We start from the raw sequence: 24448 nt of genomic DNA, 5'->3' as shown, positions 1-24448 counted from the left end.
CCATGAGAGTAATATATATCACACAAAGTTTGCAGCCAACTGTAACTTTTCATGCCTTAAGTGTCACAGCTGCATTGAGTCGAGCACTTTATATGACTAAATAGACTCCTATAGGAGTGACAGTCTTGCAACTTTGGGTGTTGAGCTTCATGGTGCAATTAAGGTCATCACCTATCCAAACCCTAATGGTACTGCATACTTATTACAAGTTCCATTCATGTTACAATAACTAATGGTCATTTTACACGGGATAATGATTGGGCAAACGAGCGATCATATGAACGCTCGTTCATGATCAGTGCCGTGTGCAAACAGGGCAACAATTAGCCGATGAACGAGCAAATGCTTGTTCATCGGCTGATTGTATCGTTTATGCAGCAAGAAATATTATCATTGTCGGCATCACATCCCCCTGTGTAAACAGGGAGACCTGCTGCCGACACTATAGAAATGTATGGGGTCCTCATACATTACTGATCATTGCTACTTGTGATAGGTGCAAACAAGCGCCGATCAACGAGCTGTCTCGTTGATTCGCGCTCGTTTTTACGGTCCATATAGGGCCATGTAAGAGGACCTTAATGCTGCTGCCATAGAATTTTAAAGTACATATGTCCAGACTTTAACTATACTATAGAGTAAATCCTCAAAAAACTTAAAGGGGTTTATGAGATTAGAAAAAGACAGCTTTTTTTTCCCCCTGATTAGTTTTAGCGATCGGTGGGGATCTCAGTGCTCGGACCCCCACCGATCAAAACTTCTCACGTCACTAAGACATGTCAAATGTTTTATGAAAGTACAGGCACTCTTTAACAATGTGAGAAGCCAAATTGTGCATTGTGATTGACAGCTTTGATCAACTCCTATACACATAGAGGGTGGACTGTACTATATTGATTTGTTCTATACAGATGTTTCCTTCCTTACCTTTCCTTTAATCTCAACTAATCCTGAGATGTGTGGCCCGCGATGAACAGCTTTAAAAAAAACAAAAACATGATCTCGTGATACTGTCACAAGTTGTCTATGCTATATGTGTCTTTGTGTGGCTACCCAGTGGCTGTGATGTGAATTGCAGTCTATCAAGGGTTTGTTAGCAGGTTGTTAAGCAAATTCAAGCAAAGGTAGGGGCGAACATATCTGTAGTTCTCATCTTGCCTTCTGCTGTTGGTGTTGCTGTGTGCATCTTATATTACTAAGGCCCCTTGCACATCCCGTTCAGGAGATCTATTCTTCTGTGCAACTTAAACCTAAGAGAGATCGGCACAACAAAGAGGGAGAACATAAAAAAAATAATGTTCAAGGGCTCTAAGTTGGGAGAATTTGCAGCCTACAGCACAATCTCTATCATAGGTGTAGAGAGATGAAAAATGCATGCAACGGATAGAACGTGCTGCTGTTACAAAAACGACTTCATCATTTTTTTTCAGGCCATTTTGGTCCCTCTCCAGCATGCAACTGATAGTGCTAGCAAGTGTCTAAACTGTATGTATCAAATACTAATCCCAAATGTATTTGGCAGAAATTTCCCTTTAAAGGGGTTCTCCGGGATTTGAACATTGATGGCATATTTTTAGAATAAGCCATCAATGTTTGATCAGTGGGGATCCAACTCCCGGGGCCCCCGCCAATCAGCACAGTGAAGGAGCATTTATTGTTTGAACAGGTAGAGGAGTTTGTCTATTAGACCAGCTGTGTCTGGTTCTGCAGGTTGTCCTATTTACTCCAGGAGGTCGGAGCCCCACCGATCAAATTTTGATGGCCTATCAATGTTTAAGTATCAGAGAGCCCCTTTAACAGTCTGTTACCTGTCACATCTCATTTTAATGGATTAATCATGTTTTATGATAAATACTATACAGTGTGCTACTACAAACTGTAATCCATTATACTTTATACCTACAATCTGTCCATCACATTCCATAAATAAACACATACAGTGAAGCCTCCTTAAGTCGATCTCCCAAAATTGCATTGAAACATGGTCTGAGACAGTGGTCCTCTCAAGGAAGAGGCTAATATACATAGAATATAAGCCTACTGGAAATCTGTCACAGGAAATCTGGTCTAGATCAAAGGGTGGTCTTCACAAAGAGGTGGCCTTTTGGAGAGGTTTCCCTGTGTGTTTGCATATATATCTATCTATTCTATATTCTTAGCGCATATTTTGATCAAACTATGTGAGCCCACCTGCCACAAAATGGCGACCTCTATAAGGTGAGGTCGCCTTGTCGCGGCAGTTGGGCTCACACAATTTGATCAAAAGCCATCAAGGCTTGAGAAAGGTTCCTGTTGAACCGAAACGTTGCTGTATCTTTTTTGAGGTGAATAAATCCACTTTGCGTGCATCTGCTTTGAAGTCCTGGTGCCGTCACTGCCTTCTACGCTGTTCTCTCTCTCTCTCTCTCTCTCTCTCTCTCTCTCTATATATATATATATATATATATATATATATATATATATATATATATATATATATATATATATATATATATACACACACACACACACAGTATGTAGATATAAAATTTTCAAAATGTATAAAAAAACATTTTACAGGAGAATGTATAAGGGCAGCAGTCGGTGACCTCAAGCTGATGAGACGTTCGTTGATGCAACGAGACAATGCCGTAAAGCACACAAGTAAAACAACTAAAGAATTGTTGTAAAAGAAGATGATTTGTATTAGAATAACCAAGTCAGTGTCCTGACCTCAACCGTATCAAGATGCTGTGGCATGACCTTAATAGGGCTGTGCACGCAAGGCATCCCAGAAATATTGATGAACTAAAACACATTTGCAGAGAGGAATGATCCAAAATTCCTCCTTAACATGGTACAGGAAACATTGGTGGAGGTGATTGCTGCTAGAGGGAGATCTATAGGTTATTAAATTCAAGAATTCCCTTTTTCTCCCTGCATGGCGGATGTTCTTAATAAAAGACAGCAGCACAACTGTGTGTTATTAGTTTACTTACATTGTGTTTGTCTATAATTGTGACCTAGTTAAAAATCAGACCTTATTTTATCAGTAATATTAGAAATCCAGGTAATTCCAATGGGTTCACTATACACACACACACACACACACACACACACACACACACCCCAATGAAATATACCCTATAGACTATAAGGAATCAGACCCTGCAGGATTTCCTTATACACAGAGAATTAGCAAACGAGCAGCAAAGCCAAAGCTTGAAAATTACAAATCTATTATAACGCCTTGGAAAAATCATCAATAAAAAGATTAGGTGCATGTTTTGTAACCAACATCAATTTAATTTCCACGTTTCTACAAGTATTATGTAAAACAGTTTGTTAGTTTAATCTCATTTTTGGACACCTTTCAAACAAGAAAACAAGGCCCATAATTCCAAGTAAAACAGAGTAACACTCCACGGACAGTTAGCTAAGAGAATACCACACTCTAGCTCTGATTGTGAAAATGCTACGACTGCCAAAACTACAACACTTTGGGTGGGCAAGCTAGCTAACTGAACTCAACAAGTGACTATAAAAGGTTGATCACTTTCAGATGCTCTGGACGACGAGATTCTCTGCCTTTCATGACTCACAAAAGGGAATATGTTGTAGGTACTGATACATTTCAATGCATCCTATATTATGGGGGTTGATTTTGCAATGTTTCCATTGAAAACTACTGGAGACCATTTTCCCAATCTCAAACACTATCGGCTCTGGCACTTTCCTTGTGGTGAGCGATTAAAACACTCAGTATTATTTTAATGCAAGTGTCAGGCGAAGATATAGCTAGCCGCATACAACAGATCGGGCCTCATGCAGCTGTTCAACTCTAGCTCATAGGCTATAAAACAATTGCTGGCAACAAGTAGGGCGGTAGCATCACCAAAAAGTTTACACTGTCTACTTTTGCACTGCAAGACCTGGACCTTCTGTGGTTCTACTGAACCAGACTCATAGGATCCTATAGTGATGTAAGTATGCTTCAGTAGAAACGAGGGAAGTCCAGATTTTGCGATTGTAACATGAGTGTTAAAAATTTTTCATTTTATGCATGCGTGAAAACGCCCTAGAAGTCATCTCTGCAGTCCCAGATTCATTTCATTCTGTTCTACCAAATCAAATCTCAGTATAATTCTATACAAAGTCTTATCCACATACTTCCTAAAAATAATAATCACCCTTCGAGTAATGAATTTATTTTCTTCCACCACTTTTTATATAATTATGCTTAAAGGGAACCTGTCACCAGCATTTCACCTATTGAACTTTACTTATCCATCACTGGTCGCTGCTATCAAAAGTTCATTGCCGTTATCCCCTCTCCTAAATTCCTCCTCCGACTGTAAATAACGGTCTGCAAACATTTTGCGTCTTTTATCGTAATAATCCGGTGTCCCTTTGTGCGCACGCACCAGAAGAGGACATCAATGCACTAGCACAGGATTGTGTGTGCTGGGGGAAGGCGAGGAGCTGTCAATCAAAAGTAAGGAGGCGGGAAAAACTCGGGAAGACTTGAGGAATAAAGATTTGACTCTTTTCATACGAAGATTTGACTCTTTTCATACGAAGATTTGACTCTTTTCAAATGAAGATTTTACTCTTTTATGCTCATTAGCATACGGTGTGGGAACACTAAAGAACTGAATACTAAAGCTACAGAGGTGACTAAGAAGACAATTATAGGTTATATAGAAATTATTTTTCACCCACTAACACCAGGTATTGCTGGTTTAATAGGTGAAATGCTGGTGACAGGTTCCCTTTAATTATAACAATAATTGTATTATACCTGATCATTCTGTGAATATCATAATCTACAGGGAACTGTGGCCCTACATCTGAAAACACGTTAAACTCCTGGTTTAAACTATGCTACCCAAGACATTTGTGAACCCGTAAAGATCCCTGTTTTTAAAACAGCAAGTATCACAAAAAGAAATTCACAAAAGGACTTGTGTGTTAATATAAAACACCAACACCGTTTCCGGCTGTATAAAATGCAAAAAAAAAGATTTAACAGTGCATAAGAAAAGCCAGAAATATTATTTACTTCCTGTACTCGAACCGTGTGTTTTACAAGATTGAAGCCTTGATAACCCAAAAAATGTTACAAAAATATTTTGGGTGGTGTTGCCAATTAGTATGATGAATACTAACTAGAAAGATGATATTACTATTAAAGCGGTTGTCTACGCACGGAGAACTGATGACCTATGCACAGGGTAGGTCATCAATATATGATCGGTGGGGGTCCGGCAGCCGGACCCCGCACCTATCAGCTGCTCCGGCTGCCTCTGTGCGCCGGATGCTATGCAGGATATGCAGTATTCGGAGCCCGAAGCAGACTGCTCCGACTACTGCAGAGCGGCCGTGCTGCAGAATAGCAACTCTGCTCCTATTCTCTTGAATAGGAGTAGAGCTGCAGTGCTGCAGTACTGCAGCTTGGCCGCTATTTCGTGACCGGAGCCATCTGCTTCCGGCATGGACATCTGATGCCCGGAGGCAGCTGATCGGTGCAAGGTCTGGGTGTCGGACCCCCACGATCATATACTGATGACATATTTGCTGTGAATTGTCCCACAACCCCAATAAGAGGATGGGGTTTGTTACAGACCTGTGGAAACCTTGCACGTCTGGTTAATTGCTATTTCTATAAACTAAATAAAAGAGAACAAGGGGAGGCCAAAAAGACACCACCACACCAGAAGGATCCTCTGACTCTGCCGGTACAGTTCTTTCACTCATGCTTGTGGTCTCTGGGGGATGTATTTGGTAAGCAATTCCTGTCTCTTTATAACTTACAAAAAAAGATATATGTAGAAAATTCACTATAAATTGGATAGGAATTATTTTGGGACACTTAAGTTCACGATGACGAAAAATAAAGTCAGGCTTGTGAATATACCAAAGAGAGCTGAAGTCTACAAAAAATGGTCAATAGTATTATGCAAGATTTACATACGTGTGTTCCCTTTTTCGAATGCATACCGGTAATAAAAAAATATATATATGATACAAATCAGATGAAACTGTATCATTCTGTCAAACAGATCTATAAAAAAAATTATATTATTGGTATACAGTTGCATACAGTTGAGATCTGTTTGACAGATTCATTTTTTTTGAAAGTGAACAGTTTTTGGCTCTTTCTTTTTTTTTAATATATCTGTCATTAAATTTCATGTGGCCCATGCCTTTCTATACAGTAAAAAAAAACAACCACAAGTTTCTAAAAAGGCGTCCAGATGTTTGCCAAAAGGATACACTTTTGGCACATGTCTGGCCCTTATAAGTCTATGGGTAATGTACAGGTTACATCTGGATATTTTGTATGGCAAAAGATACAGTTTTCAGGGGACTATGTTACCACTATTTTTAATAATAAAAGTTATTTACTCCAACACCATTAACGGTCCAGGAATCAATTTTTAATCTTTAAGTATTCTGGATATTATGAAAGCTTCAAAGTCCAGAGGAGGAAGCCATGTGCCTGTAAGACTAGTCAGATAGGAGTTGTGCGAACAAGTACGAAACCTTATTGAGTTGAAGAGATCCAGAAAGGCAAACTTTCGCATCAATGGACTGATAAAATCCAATAATTTAAATGTTTGTCTGTATATCCCTTACTCCTTTTCAGGGTTCTAAAGTATTCAGACACTTCACCATCTACAACAGATGCAGAACAGAAGACAATTTCTGCTTTATTAAAGCTTGTATCTGAACGTTAGAATTGAAGGTTTTAGAATGAGTAATCGTTTGAAGGGAGTGGTAATCTGTCCTGCTTGTTATAATTCATGGTCCCCGGACAGTGAGAGGAAATATCAGACACTAAGTTTTCACTGTAAAACTATCCAGAAACACTTGTTTTCCAGTGGAGTCACAGCCAAGTTGACTCGATATTCCACATGGCTGCCAAATAGAGTCTGTGGTACGGTGTAGAACAGTGGAAAGCCCTCTCCCACGGCTATTAGTGACCATTCATTTGGGAGCCTGGGAAAGTGCCTCTGAGCTGCAAAGCTATCTGGAGTTGCCTGGCAGGTGCCTGCTTCTCACAAAAATCTGGCACCTGCTTAACTCTCTTGTAGCATCCAGTCAATGGTCACAGACATGTAACCGGTAAATACAAAAAGAGCACCACTTTTCACAAATATTAAGCAAAAACTAACAGATGCGTAGCCGCTCATTAGGGTTTCCTCCGCTATGTCTTACGTAAAAATATATGTGTTGCACATGGCAACTAATCAGATTTTTTTTTTTAAGGAAAGTATTGGAAATGAAAGACATCATCTGACCGGTTGCTATAGACAACAATGACTCTTTGTCGGCAAGTTTTTATGCATGAAAGACATTGTACTGTGCTTCTGATGTACGTAGCTCACATACGTTTGTCTAGATAGAATACAATTGTAGCAAACTTTCAGCTGTGAGGACTAGATTTGTACAGGTTCTCATTCACTGAAAACAAAGATTTTGAAAAAGGTGAGGGATTGAAACACACGTGCATAACTTTACATGCATCAAGGGAGCTATCCACTTTTTACAATCAAGGTTTTATTTGCCGGGTTTCATAGAAAGAAGATAATCACAGGTTGTCCCATTCTTGAGACCTTCAGCAAATAGGTATAATCTGCGGGGGAACCAAGCAGCAAGTGTTCAATTCTCCTGCAGTGCCCCAACAGGGGTCATTAAGCATTACATTGCAATCAATAGGCTGTTCATGTAATCTACAGATGTGCAGGTTCCTCCAGGGAGAAAGCATATACATATTCTATACATACAATACTGAAAACTAAGTTACAATTTATCTAACATCTTGGTCCTTCATGGATGTCTACGAGGAATGTCCTTTCATAAGTCTGTGTTTGATGTGCATTCTCAACAAAACCATTTAGCTCAGCATCTTAAGCCCTTAATAAAATGTGAAAGTGTGAGGTCATGACCCCAGTCTCCCAGAGGACCTACCTATGTAACTGGAGGTAACCGTTGGTAAAAATACCCTTGAAAACATGATGGCCCATATGTATACTGTATTCTTTGTATATTTGGAGAAAGTATTAGTGTGGAATTCCTATCTAATCTCCGAGTAAACCAATAACATTGATGACTCCAGAAGTCGAGTTAAAATGACTATTAATTAACAAAGCCCTTAAAAATACCTTGAAGTATGATATGTCTTTGGGGAGTTTGTGTCTGTTATATAAAGGAGTTGGAAGACAAAGTTCAGGTCCTTTGGTAACAATATTTTCAGCTTTTGAAGGTATAGATAACGTCATTCAGAATTATTTCGAGGAAAAAAAAACATGGATATAATTTCACCTAAACGAAGTTTCTTCATGTTATTAAAATTGGTACAAACCAAAAAATAAAAAAATAAAAATTGTCATCCCGATTACAGAATGTTATGCTAAAAAAATTTAATAGCACAAAGATGAGCTATATTTATAGCTGTACAAGCCCGTACCACTTTGTGAATTTTCAGCATGTACTACAGATAAAACACACACTGAATGATACATGTGACTTCGTTGGCAGCTGAAGAGACCGTTCTGAATCAATGATACCGGGAATGTTATACCATTACTGAACCTTGGCACCAGGCTCAGCATTATGACTGAAAGTTGGCACCAGTCATGTCACTGTCACTTTGCTCCTAACCCCGGACCATAGAATATAGGTAACTGGACCTACACCCAGCTCTGTAGGATTGTACTATGCATCAGCAAAATATCACTGCCACTTGGCAATTTATTATGATAGATATTGGATTTCCAAAGGTGGCAAACACTAAAGTCAGACATTACAGTGCCCGAGGTTTTCATTCAGATTTTCACATACCCTCAATGAAAGACCATCACAAAACGAACACTTGTTTGCAGGCTTACCTGATATCAACTTAGAACGCAGCCCTACTGAAGCCATAGCAGAACTTCCCCTCTTCAAGTCCATGTTCACATTCTATAAAGCATTGATGAAACTAGACCATTTCCTACTGGACTAATGGTAGAAATCCTCAGCCTCATGTACATCTATATGTCGAGATGCAGGCCTTACCCCTCAATGACAAGGACAATTCTATTTTTTTTCATTTTCGTCTTCTTCCTCCCCGCCTTCCAAAAGCCATAACGTCTTTATTTTTCTGTAGATTGAGCGATGTGAGGGCTTATTTTTTGCGGTGCGAGCTGTAATCTATATTGGTACCATTTTGGAGTACATGCGATTTTTTGATCACTTTGTTCCACTTTTTTGGGGAGCTAAGGTGACGAAAAAACAGCAATTTGGGTGTTTCTAAAAAGATTTTTACGGCGTTCACTGAGGGGGTTAAATAACATTATATTGTAACCATTCGGACATTTACGGACACGGTGATACCAGTTCTGTTAGATTAAAAAAAATTAACATTACTTTAGGGAAAAAGTTTAAAAAGTTGGGGGCTGGGTGGCATTACATACAGGGGGCTGGGTGGCATTACATACAGGGGGCTGGGTGGCATTACATACAGGGGGCTGGGTGGCATTACATACAGGGAGCTGGGTGGCATTACATGCAGGGGGCTTGGTGGCATTACCTACAGGGGGCTGGGTGGAATTACCTACAGGGGGCTGGGTGGCATTACCTACCAAGGGGGCTGTGGCATTATCTACAGAGGGAAGTGTGTGGCAACAAATTTAAATTAAATTCATCAGATTTTAAAACGGACAGGGAAAAAAACGGATGCAAAACAGGTCAAAATCGGCCGTTAAAAACAGCAACACGGCCCGGAATGGATGCAAACCGGCCGAGAAAAACAGCCCAAAACGGACGATTTTATCGGCCAACACTCGGACCCTGTCGTGTGAATAAGGCCTTAGTGTTGTCGTGTTATGTATGTGCATTGTGTATATACATACTACACACATTCTTGTAAATTTCCTTGAGACACCCTGTTTTCCTCAAATAGTCCAGTAAATCTGTACAGTCAACTGGTTAGCCATGAAAGTGGAGCTCTAGTGTGTATATCTTTCTGTAGTGTGGATTATTCACTTTTATGCGGCAAAGGAGTAAAAAAATTAATATGGATGAATAGTGTCTCAAGAGCTGGGGAATATATGTTGGCGCTATGTTGTGGTATTATAGTATATTCCATAAAAACACAGATTTGTATTTCTTTCAGGGTAAGTAGAAACCTAGATGGCAATCCTTTGGTATTTATGACCTAGTATTTTTTTTAAATCTATTTGGGATACTGAGATTACTATAAAAAAAAAAAAAAAACAGCAGAATAAAATGTTACGTTTTAGGGTGAAATAACCTCTCATTTCAGTGAAATTCAAAATATGTTAAATTATTGAGAGAACATCCTGTGAAAAAAAACAATCCAAATTACAGGTCACTCAGTTATAGTTGATGGAATATAATTTCCTCGGGACATCCATATGTGGAAGAATTATGGGTTCAGGGGATTTTTGCATTTATATGTGTGATAAGATAGCATTATTGAAACAGGGGTGGCAAGATAAAGGAATGACTAAAGTTAATAACGTAGCAACTTCTCATGTTCCGAACGTGAACTCTTTGATCTGAGTGATAGCCGCACAATGAGTTCTCCTCAGCTGAAAAGATAGAGTAGGGGCTTAGGCTGGATGAAGTCTCACGTTCTCACACTTTGGCTGAAGCCAACACAATGCATGGAGGAAATTGTGCAGCAGAAAGGTCGCAACATTTCATTTCCAGGTCCTACTTCTGGTTGCAATTATGTAAATTCCTATTTTTAATAACGGTCAGGTTTCACGAGGGCTTAGAAACCAAAATAATAAAAAAAAACTTTGCTGAGAATACTGCAGTTATTGTGCGCTGATTTTCATAGCCACAGTTTACAAATGATAGGAGGTTTGGAAGCATGCAGACTATTATTCATTCGACGGACACGCTAGTTATTAGTTATGTCTGCAGAAAAGGCAATAGGAAATCCAGCCTGTCACAATATTTACATCGACAATAAAACTTTTCTTTTTCTTTAATGCCCTAATGACTAGCGCAAACTCCTCAGCTTGGCTTCCAGTTGAACCTGTCAAGTCAAAATGTTCCGTGTCAGCCAAAGAGGACATCCAATTTTTTTTTATGAGAATTATTCAACTAAGATTTATGCGTGCTGCAGCATGTGCAAGAGAACAGGCCTTTGTCTCGAGAATTTTCTCCTGCCCTGTGCAGGTTTTCATATAAATTAAAGATTTAAGTTTCATTCTTTCTATATTTGTCTTTTTTATACTCTTCAGCTAAAGACAAGTGAAAACTTTTGTTTCCCTAAACACTGGCTCGATTCCAAAGCCACAATATTTTAATGGGCATTCGTCTTTATAATGTTAACTGATGGAAAATAAAACACCCACAAATGTAATACATGCAATAAAAACAAACAAAAGGCAAAAAAAGAAAGGTTAATGAAATGTTTCTTCCACTACAAACTTTCACTATATTCCCCATAATGAAGGGCTGTTCTCCAATGACATAAAAAATATTACAAGCCGTTGCAACATACCCAAGGGGATGTCAGTGGAGGGTCAACAAAAATGCGTCTGTCCTCTGCCCATTGCTCCCTTTTATCCACATACTATAAAATGCTGCATATAAATGTGCATTATGACTCCTTAAGTACAGTTAATTGTGTGTTCGTATATAGACCCACAGTGTAAATGCAGGTTTTAAACTATTTGAGGTTTGTGGCTGTGAGTAGTTGTGTTTTATGTCAATTTCTCTTGGGAACTGTGTCAAAGTTTGTGTTTATATACTGCATGTTTTTCGTGAAGTGAACACCAAAATGCCTGTAGCTGGCATTAACAGCATTGGTACATTATTATTAGATATATAGTACCACCAATTTTGAAAGCACTTTATATGGTACATGTTCAAAGCAGAAAATAAAGATGGAGTAAAAACTTTTGGGATTTTTTGTTTTGTTTAATCTGACTTGAAAAAGCCCCACAAAAATGTTTATATTCTAATTAGGTTATGTATTCTTTGTCTTTAGGATTTAACGTTAAATTCTTTTATTTCTTACATCCATCAGTAGTTTGTATTCCATTTTCAGACTATAGACTACTGTAAAAAGTTCTAGGCCAGTTTTCAGACTGCCCTCGCTTCAAGCACAATAAGTTCTGTTAATAATGCTATATTAGGGATTCGCTGGTATTACCTCTAAACGAAAGGCACTCTCGTACGAAGTAACTGCACATAGGCATGATAGACCACATATTTACTAGACCTTTTTCTTTAATGTTTTACTGCCAAAATAACCAACAGTAGACAGCAACCTATAAATAGATGCTATAAGTGCTAACTAAGCTTCCTAGTCAATAATATGAAGTGTTCTAGACAGAGTTTCATTGTGGGTTATGAAGAAGCCACAGCATAAACAGCTGCTGTTTTGTGGAAATGTACACTGAGAATACATTTCTGGTTCACAAATTGCTACTATGTAGTTAGGATTTGAGCCACACCACGATCTATTCAATCTAGGACTAATGTTTATTGTAGGCATGCAATCCAGAAACCCCAAGATTAAATGCACACATTAAATTGGATGTGGGACCATTCTTAATAGGGGGAAAAAGAAAAGATGAGCTGGGAAGTATGCCTCATAGAAATAATAACTAGGTAACCCCACAAACTATCCCTCTGCTAGAGCATTTTCACTTTACGCTATTCTAAGTCTCCAATACTCCAGACCAGTGTCGTAGCTTTTACATACATAAATGAGCAAAAATATTTTTTTTAAAACGTCACCACAGATATTATATGGTCTTGGCACGAGGATGACAGTAACATCAGGCGTTAATAACAAAATTTAAAATATTTTTCTTGTGCACATGATTTTTCTGGTCATATACATGAGCTTCAAGGATATCATAAGTGTAATGGCCCACGCTCCCCGCCACCGGAATCATATACAGTTAGGTCCAGAATTATTTGGACAGTGACACAAGTTTTGGCATTTTAGCGGTTTACCAAAACATATTGAATATACAGTTATATAATCAATATGGGCTTAAAGTGCAGACTCTCAGCTTTAATTTGAGGAAGGGTTTAGGAATTATAGCTCTTTAATATGTAGCTGCCTCTTTTTCAAGGGACCAAAGTTTATTGGACAATTATCTCAAAATCTATTTAATGGGCTGCATGGGCTATTCCCTCATTAATCCATCATCAATTAAGCAGGTAAAAGGTCTCGAGTTGATTCCAGGTGTGGCATTTGCATTTGGAAGCTGTTGCTGTGAACCCACAACATGAGGTCAAATTAGCTCTCAATGCAAGTGATACAGACCATTGTTAGGCTGAAATAAATGAAGAAATCCATCAGAGAGATAGCACAAACGTTAGGAGTGGCCAAATCAACAGTTTGGTACATTCTTGAAAAAAAAAAAAAAAAGAGCGCACTGGTGATTTTGTGAACTCCAAAAGGCCTGGACGTCCACGGAAGATAACAGTGGTGGATGATCGCAGAATCCTTTCCATGGTGAAGATAAAACCCCTTCACAACATCTACCCAAGTGAAGAACACTCTCCTGGAAGTAGGTGTTTCAGTATCTAAGTCTACCATAAAGAGAAGACTTCATGAGAGCAAAAACAGAGTGTTCACCACAAGATGCAAACCATTAAAAAGCCTCAAAAATAGAAAGGCCAGATTAGACTTTGCCAAACAACACGTAAAGAAGCCAGCCCAGTTCTGGAACAGCATTCTTTGGACAGATGAAACTAAGATCAAGCTGTACCAGAATGATGGGAGGAAGAAAGTATGGAGAAGGCTTGGAACGTCTCATAATCTAAAGCACACCACATCCTCTGTAAAACATGGTGGAGGCAGTGTGATGGCATGGGCATGCATGGCTGCCAAAGGCACTGGGTCACTAGTGTTTATTGATGATGTGACTGAAGACGGAAGCAGCCGGATGAATTCTGAATTGCTCAGGGATATACTTTCTGCTTAAACCAAATGCAGCAAGGTTTATTGGACGTCGCTTCACAGCACAGATGGGCAATGACCCAAAACATACAGCGAAAGCAACCCAGGAGTTTTTTAAGGCAAAGAAGTGGAATATTCTGCAATGGCCAAGTCAGTCACCAGATCTCAATCCGATCGAGCATGGATTTCACTTGCTTAAAGACAAAACTTAAGGCAGAAAGACCCACAAACAAGAAACAACTGAAGACAGCTACAGTAAAGGCCTGGCAAAGCATCACAAAGGAGGAAACCCAGAGTTTGGTGATGTCCATGGGTTCCAGACTTCAGGCCGTCATTGCCTGCAAAGGATTGTCTACAAAGTATTAAAAAAAAACATTTTATTTATGGTAATACTAATTTGTCCAATTACTTTTGAGGTCCTGAAATGAGGCTGTGTAGAAAAATGGTTGCAATTCCTAAACGTTTCACAGGATATTTTTTCTTCAACCCCTTGAATTAAACCTGAAAGTCTATACAACGATTGCATCTCAGTTGTTCATTTCAAATCCAATGAGGTGGCATGCAGAGCCCAAATCATGAAGATTGTGTCAATGTCCAAATAATTCTGGACCTAACTGTACTTACCTCGTCCCAGCGTCTTTTCCCACATGGCACCACTACTCTTCTTCCAGGTCAGCATTTGGTGGCGGCCTACGCCGCCGACGCTCTTCCGTTTCCTAGTGCACGTACGTGCTGACTTTAGTCTTCTTAAAGGGACACAGATTTTCCTGGGTATAAGGGGTCCTCCCCTTTCAATGCTCCTTGCCAAAGCAATTTGGTTCTACCTAGAGGGAACCGTAGAGTACCTTTGCTATTTAATATAATGTATTACCTGCGTTTCACCTTTGCCTGTACTTTCGACCATCCTTGCCTGCCCTGACCTCTTGCTAGTGAGCCGTGACAAACCTAGCTGCCTGCCTTTTACTATTCCTGACACCTCCTGTAATGTTGGCCATCACCAAGGGAGACTACACCGGGGGTAGAGACCAGGGGCTCCTCTACAGCAAAGTCCAGATCTTTGTATAGGCATTAAAGGGTGAATACCAGGATTTCCATTAGTCTCCGCTGTCCGGTTTAGCCCCACGCCAAATCTCTTGGTGACAAAGTGTGTTTGCACCACCCTCTGCTGACCATATGAATATTCCACGGGCCCCATGACAATGACAATAGGAAATAACTACATAAAGGTTTGGTTTGAGAAATCATAATTATGGTATATGTTCATGCGCCAGGATGTGGACTTTCTGTGTTTCAATAAGATTGGAGCTGGTCAAACTGGGGCAGAGTCTGCAAGCCAAAACGGTAGACATTCGTAAAGAGGCTCCAACTCGAGAGGTAGAGTCCCTAGTCTGTCATAGCAGTAGTTAGGGCAGATCAACTACAACATAATCAGTTAACATGCTCAGGGTGATGCTAGAGGGGTACTGTACTAGAGAAAAGGCGAAGATAGACAGCGTTCAACCATAAGAGACAAAAAGCATTAGAAGACATGTCAATGGGTTATCTGAAAACTGCAGCAAAACTTTTGCATAACAGAATTGCCTTCTGAAGACACTGGGGTAGGGTGCTGTGCCAGAGGAGGGAGGGCAATTGGTGCCAAAGGAAATTAAGCAGCAACACCAACCATAGTAACAAAGCAAGTGGTTCAGAAAGTTCCAAATCATTGTAGGCTTTTTGCAGGTTACAGATCTTTTATTATTAAATCTTTTGTGGCACTATTTGTGAACCATGATTGTTCTGAGCAGAAGTACTACAGTAATGATACTAATGACCTGGTGAAGAGACCTGGGTGTCCAAAATGTGTTGGCTGTTGGATGAGCTGACACTCTAGAAGCACCTGTACCTCTCACCCGCATCATGATCCACAGACAAACCGGACCAAGTACTGCCTGTTATACGGTGAAGGAGAAAGGTTCGGAGGCAATGTTCCATTGTGTAGATCTAGATTCTGCCCTTTTTATTAGACTGGTGCATACAGCTGTTGGATTAGGAATTGTGAAGATAACTATATTGAACGACTGGATTAAGAACATTACGGAGAATGACAACTAAACCATCAATGACAATTGGTTGCCTAGTAATAAGCATGTCTGGATTAACAATACGAATTGTTTTATTTATGATTTGGAATACAATATGTGAGATCTTTTAGAAGTTGATCTTTATATGGTTATATATTTTATAATATTTTATATATAATTTATTATCCATCTGTGGTAAAGGGTATTAGTGTATTGAAACAAAATTTCTATGTATTGTCACAAATAACAGATTGTGATATCACAATGGTCTATGCGAATGACAAAACCAGCTCTGCTACACCTGCGTGTATAAAGAGTACCTTTAGACTAATGCTGCCCAAAAAATCACGCTTAGCGAATGTCTTAGACATTACTCTTTTAGTTCTGGCAATTTAAAACAGTCTTCGGTCTATTTCCTCTTCCGTTTGCCTCATCCCTGCCAATAGTTTATGCCAGTCTATTTCACACCAGTTAATAAACTCTGTGGAAGATATTCATTTAGAGGTTAATGCAGCTTGAAGGAAAGTTACTTAACGCCAGGTATTAAATTGCAGTGCTAATAAATTCCTAGAGGCTCATTCCTTGTAAACAAAGAAAAATGCTTAAACTGGTTCATTATATATATTTATACATTTAAACGTTCTTAACCGGTCAAGTTTTCACAGTATTGTGTTTCTGTTTCCCTCCGAGCCGCTCTGTAGTCAATGTTTCTTACAAGTCAGGTATGACAAGAGCCTGAAGACGGTTCCCACAGCAGGAGTGTTGCATTACTGACTCAGCAGTCTGACACTTCCCCGTGTGTAACGCTTCCATGTGTCGAGTGAGCAGAGATCTCATTTCTCAGGCCGAAGACCCAGCATGCTGCTCAATGGCTCCACAACTGCATTAAAACAGCTGAATAAAGCTAGGTACACACTAAAAGTTTTGTAGGGGGCACATTTTTTTTAATCCAATAGATTAGCTAACTGATGCAAAAAAAAAAATGCATCAGTATTTAATGTTTTTTTTATAAAGTGCCCTTTAAAAAAATGCCCTTTGAAAATTAGGAAAAAAACTAAGAAAAGATTTCTAATTCCTCTACATTAAAGTTGTAAAAAAAATCTAGGAAAGATGGATGCACGTAAAAAAAATAATTCACTCCAGCAAATGAAAAAATGAAATATAAAAAAATTAATCCTAACTATACAGATTGAAATACCCCAAAGTAAACATTTTCTTATCAGCAAGAGTGTAAATAACAAAGAGGCAGCCCACGCACCCATGGAGAGGAGACCCAGCCCCGGTCGGTGCATTCTTTATGAAAATGGGTGTTGAGAATCTGCGCAGAACATCCTCTGAACAGGCTCTACAATATTCGCAAACAGCGGTGTGGTGGATTACACGAAAGGAGATAGAGGCAAACAAGCAAATCCTTCTGTCCTAGGTAGTTATGGCTGCGGTGCTGTTAACCGGCACCATATGGGGCTCCATTAAAATGTTTTCTATTGGACCCTCTGACCTCTATGTACAACCCTTCTCATCACAGAGTGACTCAGAGCACTTAGACTAGGTGCATGAAGTGCTCAAACAGAAGTTTTTAACAGAATCGAGCATTGCCATGCAAGTGGACAAAACCTCAAAATTCACAGCACAGGATCCAGCAAATAGTGGCGTTCTGATATATTCCCCTTGAAGTAAACGAGAAAAGTTAAAAATGTTCCTGGCAGCCGCGCTCTGGATACAGGTGAGTAATAGAATGTCAAAGTCTCCAGGTAAAATAAGAAGAGCGGGAAAACGTTATGATTTTGCCTTGAGTTAAACTTTGTCACACAGTTACTTTACAAGTTAATGACATAAACACACCTTAAAGAGGATCTGTCACTACCTTATTAATGCCCAATCTCCTAACTAATCTGATAGGCACTGTCACGTTGATAATTCCAGTGAAAACTGTATCCAAAAACAATTGCAAAAGTTATGAGCTTTTTTCTAAATATCCAAAAGGGCGGTAACGCTCCTCTTTCTCTGTGGGCGGTGTTTGTGTTGTCTGTATGACGCTGTCCAGTTAGCACCGTACAGCTTCTCGCCTTCCCTACACAGTGTGATCTCAGCTTCAATCGCGAGATCATGCTGTGTTTACCCTTCTGGCCGCAGCTCCTTCAACACATCGCCTCAGCACTCATCCAGGGACCGTCTTCCAGGATGAACGCTGAGGCGATGTGTAGAAGGAGCTGTGGCCAGAATTGTAAACACAGCGTGATCTCGCGATTGAAGCTAAGATCACACTGTGCAGGGAAAGGGAGAAGCTGTTAATTGGACAGAATCATACAGACAAATATTAACACCGCCCACAGAGAGAGCAGGGTTACTACCCATTTGGCTAGTATAGCCTCATTTGCATATTTAGAAGAAAGCTCATAACTTTTAAAATAATAAATGTTTTGGGACACAATTTTCACTGGAATTATCAGCATGACAGTGCCTATCAGATTAGTTAGTAGATTGATTATTAATAAAGTAGTGACAGATCCTCTTTAATAATGATATTATAAGAATTCCTTTTAAGCATCCCAGTGATCAGAGAAACATTTATATTCTAAGCAAGTGTTCAAAGAAAAAATGCTAAGAATGTTTTTTTTACTAGTCTGTGTCAGCCACCTGTTGGTTGCCCTATTGGAAGATCCACCTTTTGAACCACTAAGGGGTGGGAAACAATTTCTTCTCATTGCCCTACATATCTATAAGCAGAATATAGACACTATTTCTGGCAGTCCATACTCTTATCTACTCAAAGGTTTACTGGTCAAATATAAACCAAAAAAACAATCTATTGGCATGCATTTGGCCTATAGAATCCTATGGCACATAATAGTATATTTTTGTTTTTTAAATGTATACTTATAAAGTAGCCAATAGACATGCCTTGAATTACTCTGCCGATGGTTCTGCCAGGCAATAGAAAGGGATTGCATCGGCATGTTTACAATATATATGAGGACTGAAGGTCTCCCTTAAAGGAGCACTCGCAGAACATTTTTTATTCTCTGGCCCATTAGAGAGGCACATTATGTAAATTGTGGTGAAGGTAATGTTCTTACCGGTGGTTGTATTTGTGAATTATTCATCCCCTTCTGGTCCTCAGCCGTGTCATGTGACCAGCAATAGAATTCTTCAACTGCCACAGCGTCTCATGTGTGGACAGGAAGTCAGTTTCTCCATTCATTACTATCACAGCCTCGATGTGAATCTTATAGGAATTAAAGAAGAAACTGACTTCCTGTCCACACATGAGACGCTGTGGCAGTTGGAGAATTCTATTGATGGTCACATGACACTACTGAGGACCAGAAGGGAGGGGATAACTCACAAATACAACCACCGGTAAGAAACGTACCTTCCCCACAATTTATATAATGTGCCTTACTAATGGGCCAGCGAATATAACATTTTGTGGGAGAGATCCTTTAAGTAATTTCCTGAGTAAGCAATGATCTACTGATTCAATATACTGTAGAATAAGCAGAATATAGTAAATAATATGATAAAGTGCTTTTGTTAAAATTGAGTGTTTGCAAGAAAAGTAGCAGTTGCATTAAAATATTAATGCAGATATGAGTTTTAGCAGGTCACTTATTTACTTGCTAAGAATAATTTATTTGTAACTTTTTTTAAGCTTTTTCGAAGCCTTACGACTAAAGTTTCGGGTTTCAGACTGTTGGTCTCTATAGTAAGTCTGAATGGCAGAAAGTCCCGAGTTAGGTCACCTGCATAACTAATGTAAAAGATGCCTGGGGATATGATGAAGAACAAATGTATCAGATGATCCAAAGCCTCCTCCACACAGTTTACCAACAAGGCAGGACTACTCCCTTGGGTTGGTTATTATATAAAAAAAACTTCAAGAGTGTTTGTTTCATCGGTAAAAAAAATTCTTTGAAATCGTAGTTAAACATTTTAATAGCAAGGTAAAAAAAAAAAAAAAAGACCTCTAGGAAATCCAATATAACTATTAAATAATAGACTTTGTACTAGTGGTTTCACATTGCAGCTTTGTGACAACTTATAGAAACCATCTCCTCTTCATTAATTAACTACTCAAACTAACTTAATATATTAAAGGAAGGGTGTCGCGAAAAAAAAAATGTTTATATCAATTTGCTTTTAGTGTTTTATTAAAAAAATTTGTATTTATTTGTGTGTTTGTGTTTTACTTTTTTTTAGTTTTGAACTTTTACTTCTCTATGGGAGCTGCCATTTTTTTTTTCACCCGTTCACCCGTTCCATTCACTATGCTGTACGCCGTCTGTGTGGGAACGGCGCATGCGCCGCTCCCACACAGTCCAAATTGAAGGTCTTCGGCCGAGCGACATCCGGCGCCATTTTCATGTGGACCGGAAGCCGCGGCTGGACAGTAAGATTACTACTTCCGGTCGCGGCTTCTGGACTTGTGTTCTAATGCAAGCACTTGGAGCGGAGGGAGCAGACGGAGCGGACGGACCGGAGGGAGCGGCGGCGGCAGGAGCAGGTAAGTTAGGTCTGTGTATGTACGTGTTTTAGTGTGTGATTACTACTGTATGTAAACCTACTACACTGTGTGTTCGCTCAAAAAATGGCGGCACACAGTGTAGGAGGTTGAACGTTCAATCCCATCCTTTCTCCTGGCACTAGCCAGGATAAGGGAGGGGGGATTCTGTGAGCTCACTAGAGCGAGTGTGTCTTCTCAAATTTTGCAGCATAAAGCAATATGGTTGCTTTACCACATGCCAATGCTGCATTTTTGGGAATTGCTCCATCTAGTGACCAGCACTGGGAAATGTTATAAATTAGAATCTAATTTATAATATTTCCTGACTCGTGAAAAAATTAGAACAATGTTTAATCATTTATACACTAACTGTTTAACAAAAAAAAAATAATTCTAGCGACACATTACCTTTAAACATTACCTTTCGAAGCTTGTTGGCTATAACCTAGGATTGAGCAAATGGAGAGAAAAACAAACAGTAAAGGGAAGTATGTGTTTTAATTTCTCTGATATTGTATTTATCCTTTTAAGGGCCGGCCTATTAAGGGCCTTAAGGACCAAGCAATTTTTTTCTTTTTTCAACACCGCTTTCCAAGAGCCATAACGTTTTGTTTTTGTTTTTTACACCACGTGGCATAACTAATAAATTGTCTTTGTTCTACGGGTCATTACGATTGCAGCGGTACCAAATATATATTTATTTTTTTCAAGAATAAGGAAATACATAATTTTTTAATTAAAAAAGCCAGTTATCTCTTTATTTTTTTGGGGGAAACTTATTTTTTTCTACTAAAACTTTATTTAACATAGGTTTTTTACTTTTTGTTTGTTTTATTCCTTTTATAAAGTCAATAGGATTATTTTTATTAGGCTCTGTTAACAATACCGTAAGCCTGACGAACACGATTATAAATTAATGGGATCTGTCGGGATTAGTTAAAAAATGGATCCAGCATATCTGTCGTGACCTCATTGTGCCTTAGACCTCTCCACAGACTGACCCAGATTTGAAACCTATGGGATACAATGGAAAACAGACCACAACAGGAGTGTAGTTAAAAGGGTTTTATTATGGTTTTCACATCTGTACCTCTACTTCTTTTTTTAATAAATATAAATTTGAAACTTTCCTGCTGTCACCATACAACCACTAAGATTTTGACAAAAACGGCTGCCTGTTTTTATTTCAGAACAATAATGTAATTATATGAATCAGAAAATTCAGCAACTGTAGCAAATGTCAAAATCGTGAAAATTCCGCCTTTAAATATCCACCGTGAAAAATTTATTGTGTCGCTCACATTAACATTTAGCTGTTAAAGCAAAATGTCAACTTGTACAAAGATATGTGGTCCCCCCCCCCCTGCAGTTTCCTAAGATGCTTAATGCAATAATGTGGAAAAATAAACTCTTCTAAAATAGACATCTATATACACATATATTACCGTGTAGGCTTCAGATCGCATTCAGAGCCTCGCTCACACAAGACATTTGGCTGAGTTTAAGAAACTTCCCAGTAATTGCGTCAGCAACAATGCATGCTTCAGTGTTCACACAATCATGATCCTATCAAGATTTAGGTGCAGATTTCACGCCTAAATCCTGAGAGTATCCGCTAACATTTTGACGACAATGCATTGGAATGGGGTATTCAGGAAAATATCCACGCGGAATACTGAACGCACTACGGATTTTAAAATCATCAGCATATTTGTTATTGCAGTGGATTCCGCGGCTAAAAGCAACGGATTAGCGACATTAAATTACTATTGGGCTAATTTGTGTGCGGAACCACTGGCCAATCCATGCAAGTCAATGCTGTGGAAAATCTACAAAATATATGGCAAATCCATACTGTATGAACATAGTATAAATGGGCTTATATTTACTTTTTTGACCTCTTTAATATCTATAGACGTGTTCCCGAATTACGTATTTACAAACAAGCTTTTTTTTTTTTTTTCATTTTTCTTTGTGCAATAAAGAATGAAATATCTACTGCTACTTGGAAACCATCAACAAGCTGCTGTTGACTACCTATTATATTTTACAGTATGTCTCTATTTCGTGTTTTGAGTGCATGCTGGTTTCTTAATTTAAACATGTTGTAGTTCTGATTAACACTTTAATACCCCAATGAGCTCAGCTCATTAACACATAAATACCCATAGCCAGTATTAGCTACTCATGCAGTACCCTGTTTGAATTTTCATAAGCTAGTATTTGTGTATTATAGCGACTTTCGAGACGGAAATTATCTGATAATCATCTTTTTTGTACTGGTGGTCTACTAATCTGTACTTTATAATCATTCTATTATTGCTGTAATCATCTTTTTATGCATGGACTTCCTAGTAAGCGTGTGAAAGAATCTGAGCAGGCAAAGCTGCAGGGGCGGGATAGGAGCAGCAGTCCGAACCAATGATGAGACAGGAGGTGGATTTCAGACTATCACAGAACTGTTGTAGGCACTGTAGCTGAGCTGTAGTCACAGATCACAGCTCTGCCCTTTTGAAGACAAGCAGCAAGCACTGCGTAAAATAAGTCAGTTGGAATAAATGGAATAAAAGTGATAAGATCCATCGGCTGTAGTTAGCCAACTTGATGTTGGTTATCAGGCATCACATTTAGAAATACGGTAAAATGCAAAAAGATTTTTAATATAAGTGTATTTAAGTGAGAGTTAATATTTCAAGAAAGACATCCAGACTCCTATTAAATTGGGTTAAGAGTGAACCATCTTACTGACCTTATAGTAAAGAAACCCTGTCTATGCTGTTGGTGAAAACTCGTTTCCTCTAGACCAGGGTTTCCCAAACTGTGGGTCACAACCCCGTTTGTGTGAAGACCTCCAGGGGTGTCGTGAGCCACTCACCGATGTCCCGTTTCCAACTGTATCTGCATCCTCAGAATCCAGACACAGTTGAAGTCAATGCTGGAGCAAGGAGCTGACGGCTCCCTGCTCCATCATTCACTATGTGGGGAGCCGTGAGCGGCTAGGCGCATACAGTACGTAGTGACGTCATCGCGCCTGTCTGCGCCGAGTGAGTCATAGAACAGACCAAAGGAGGAGGAGGATCTCCTCCACTCATCCTGGGAATGCGGATAGGTAAGTATTAATTTTATTATTTTTCTATTAGGCGCTATGGGGTCATTATACTGGGTATGGGGAGGGGGGCCAATATGGGCCAATATGCTCAATGGGGCAGCTGTGGGAGCATAATACTGTGTGGGGGCAGTTTTGGGGGCATTATTCTGTGTGGGGGCATCTATGGGGCATTATAATTTGTGGGGCAGCTATGGGGGCATTATACTGTGCGGGGGCAGCTATGTAGGCATTTTAACATGCGGGGCAGCTATGGGGCATTATACTGTGTGGGGGCAGCTATGGGACATTATACTGTGTGGGGGCATATACTGTATGGGGGCAGCTATGGGGCATTATAGTGTTTGGGGCAGCTATGAGGGCATTGTACTGTGTGGGGGCAGCTATGAGGGCATTATACTGTCTGGGAGGGAGCATTATACTGTATGGGGGCATTATACTGTGTGAGGGGGCATTATACTGTGTGTGCGCAGCTATGGGTGCATTATATTGTATGGTGGCATTATACTGTGTAGGGAGGCACTATAGGGGCATTACACTGTGAAGGGGCAGCTTTAGGTGCATTGTACTGTGTGTGGGGGGCACTGGGTTGGGGCCCACTCAGATGTGTTTCACCTTCCTGTACTAAACCCCTAACTACGCCTCTGATGGATGTGTCGAGTCACACGACCCACCATCAGCGGCAAAAGTCGGGCCTCAGCGACGCACAGCAGCAGGATACCTGCCCCCTCCCCGACCCACACAATTATCGCTGTTTTCGATGATGCAGGGACTTGTTTTTCAAATGGAGTACTGGCATCTAGCTACGAATAATGTTGACATACTTCAGACGAAATGGGGCTAAGTATGGT

At 39.5% G+C, this 24448-nt stretch overlaps 1 protein-coding gene across 4 annotated transcripts in view; it reads right to left on the bottom strand.

The window, feature by feature from the left end:
- The window catches only part of SLX4IP (SLX4 interacting protein), a 121348-nt gene that overhangs the window by 43997 nt on the left and 52903 nt on the right, over window positions 1–24448 (bottom strand). The window lies entirely within an intron of this gene.

The sequence above is a fragment of the Rhinoderma darwinii genome, chromosome 4 (genome assembly GCF_050947455.1).
Source record: "Rhinoderma darwinii isolate aRhiDar2 chromosome 4, aRhiDar2.hap1, whole genome shotgun sequence".
NCBI lineage: Eukaryota > Metazoa > Chordata > Amphibia > Anura > Rhinodermatidae > Rhinoderma > Rhinoderma darwinii.
Note: the sequence above shows the minus strand (reverse complement) of the source record. Positions and strands in the feature narration are given on the sequence as shown.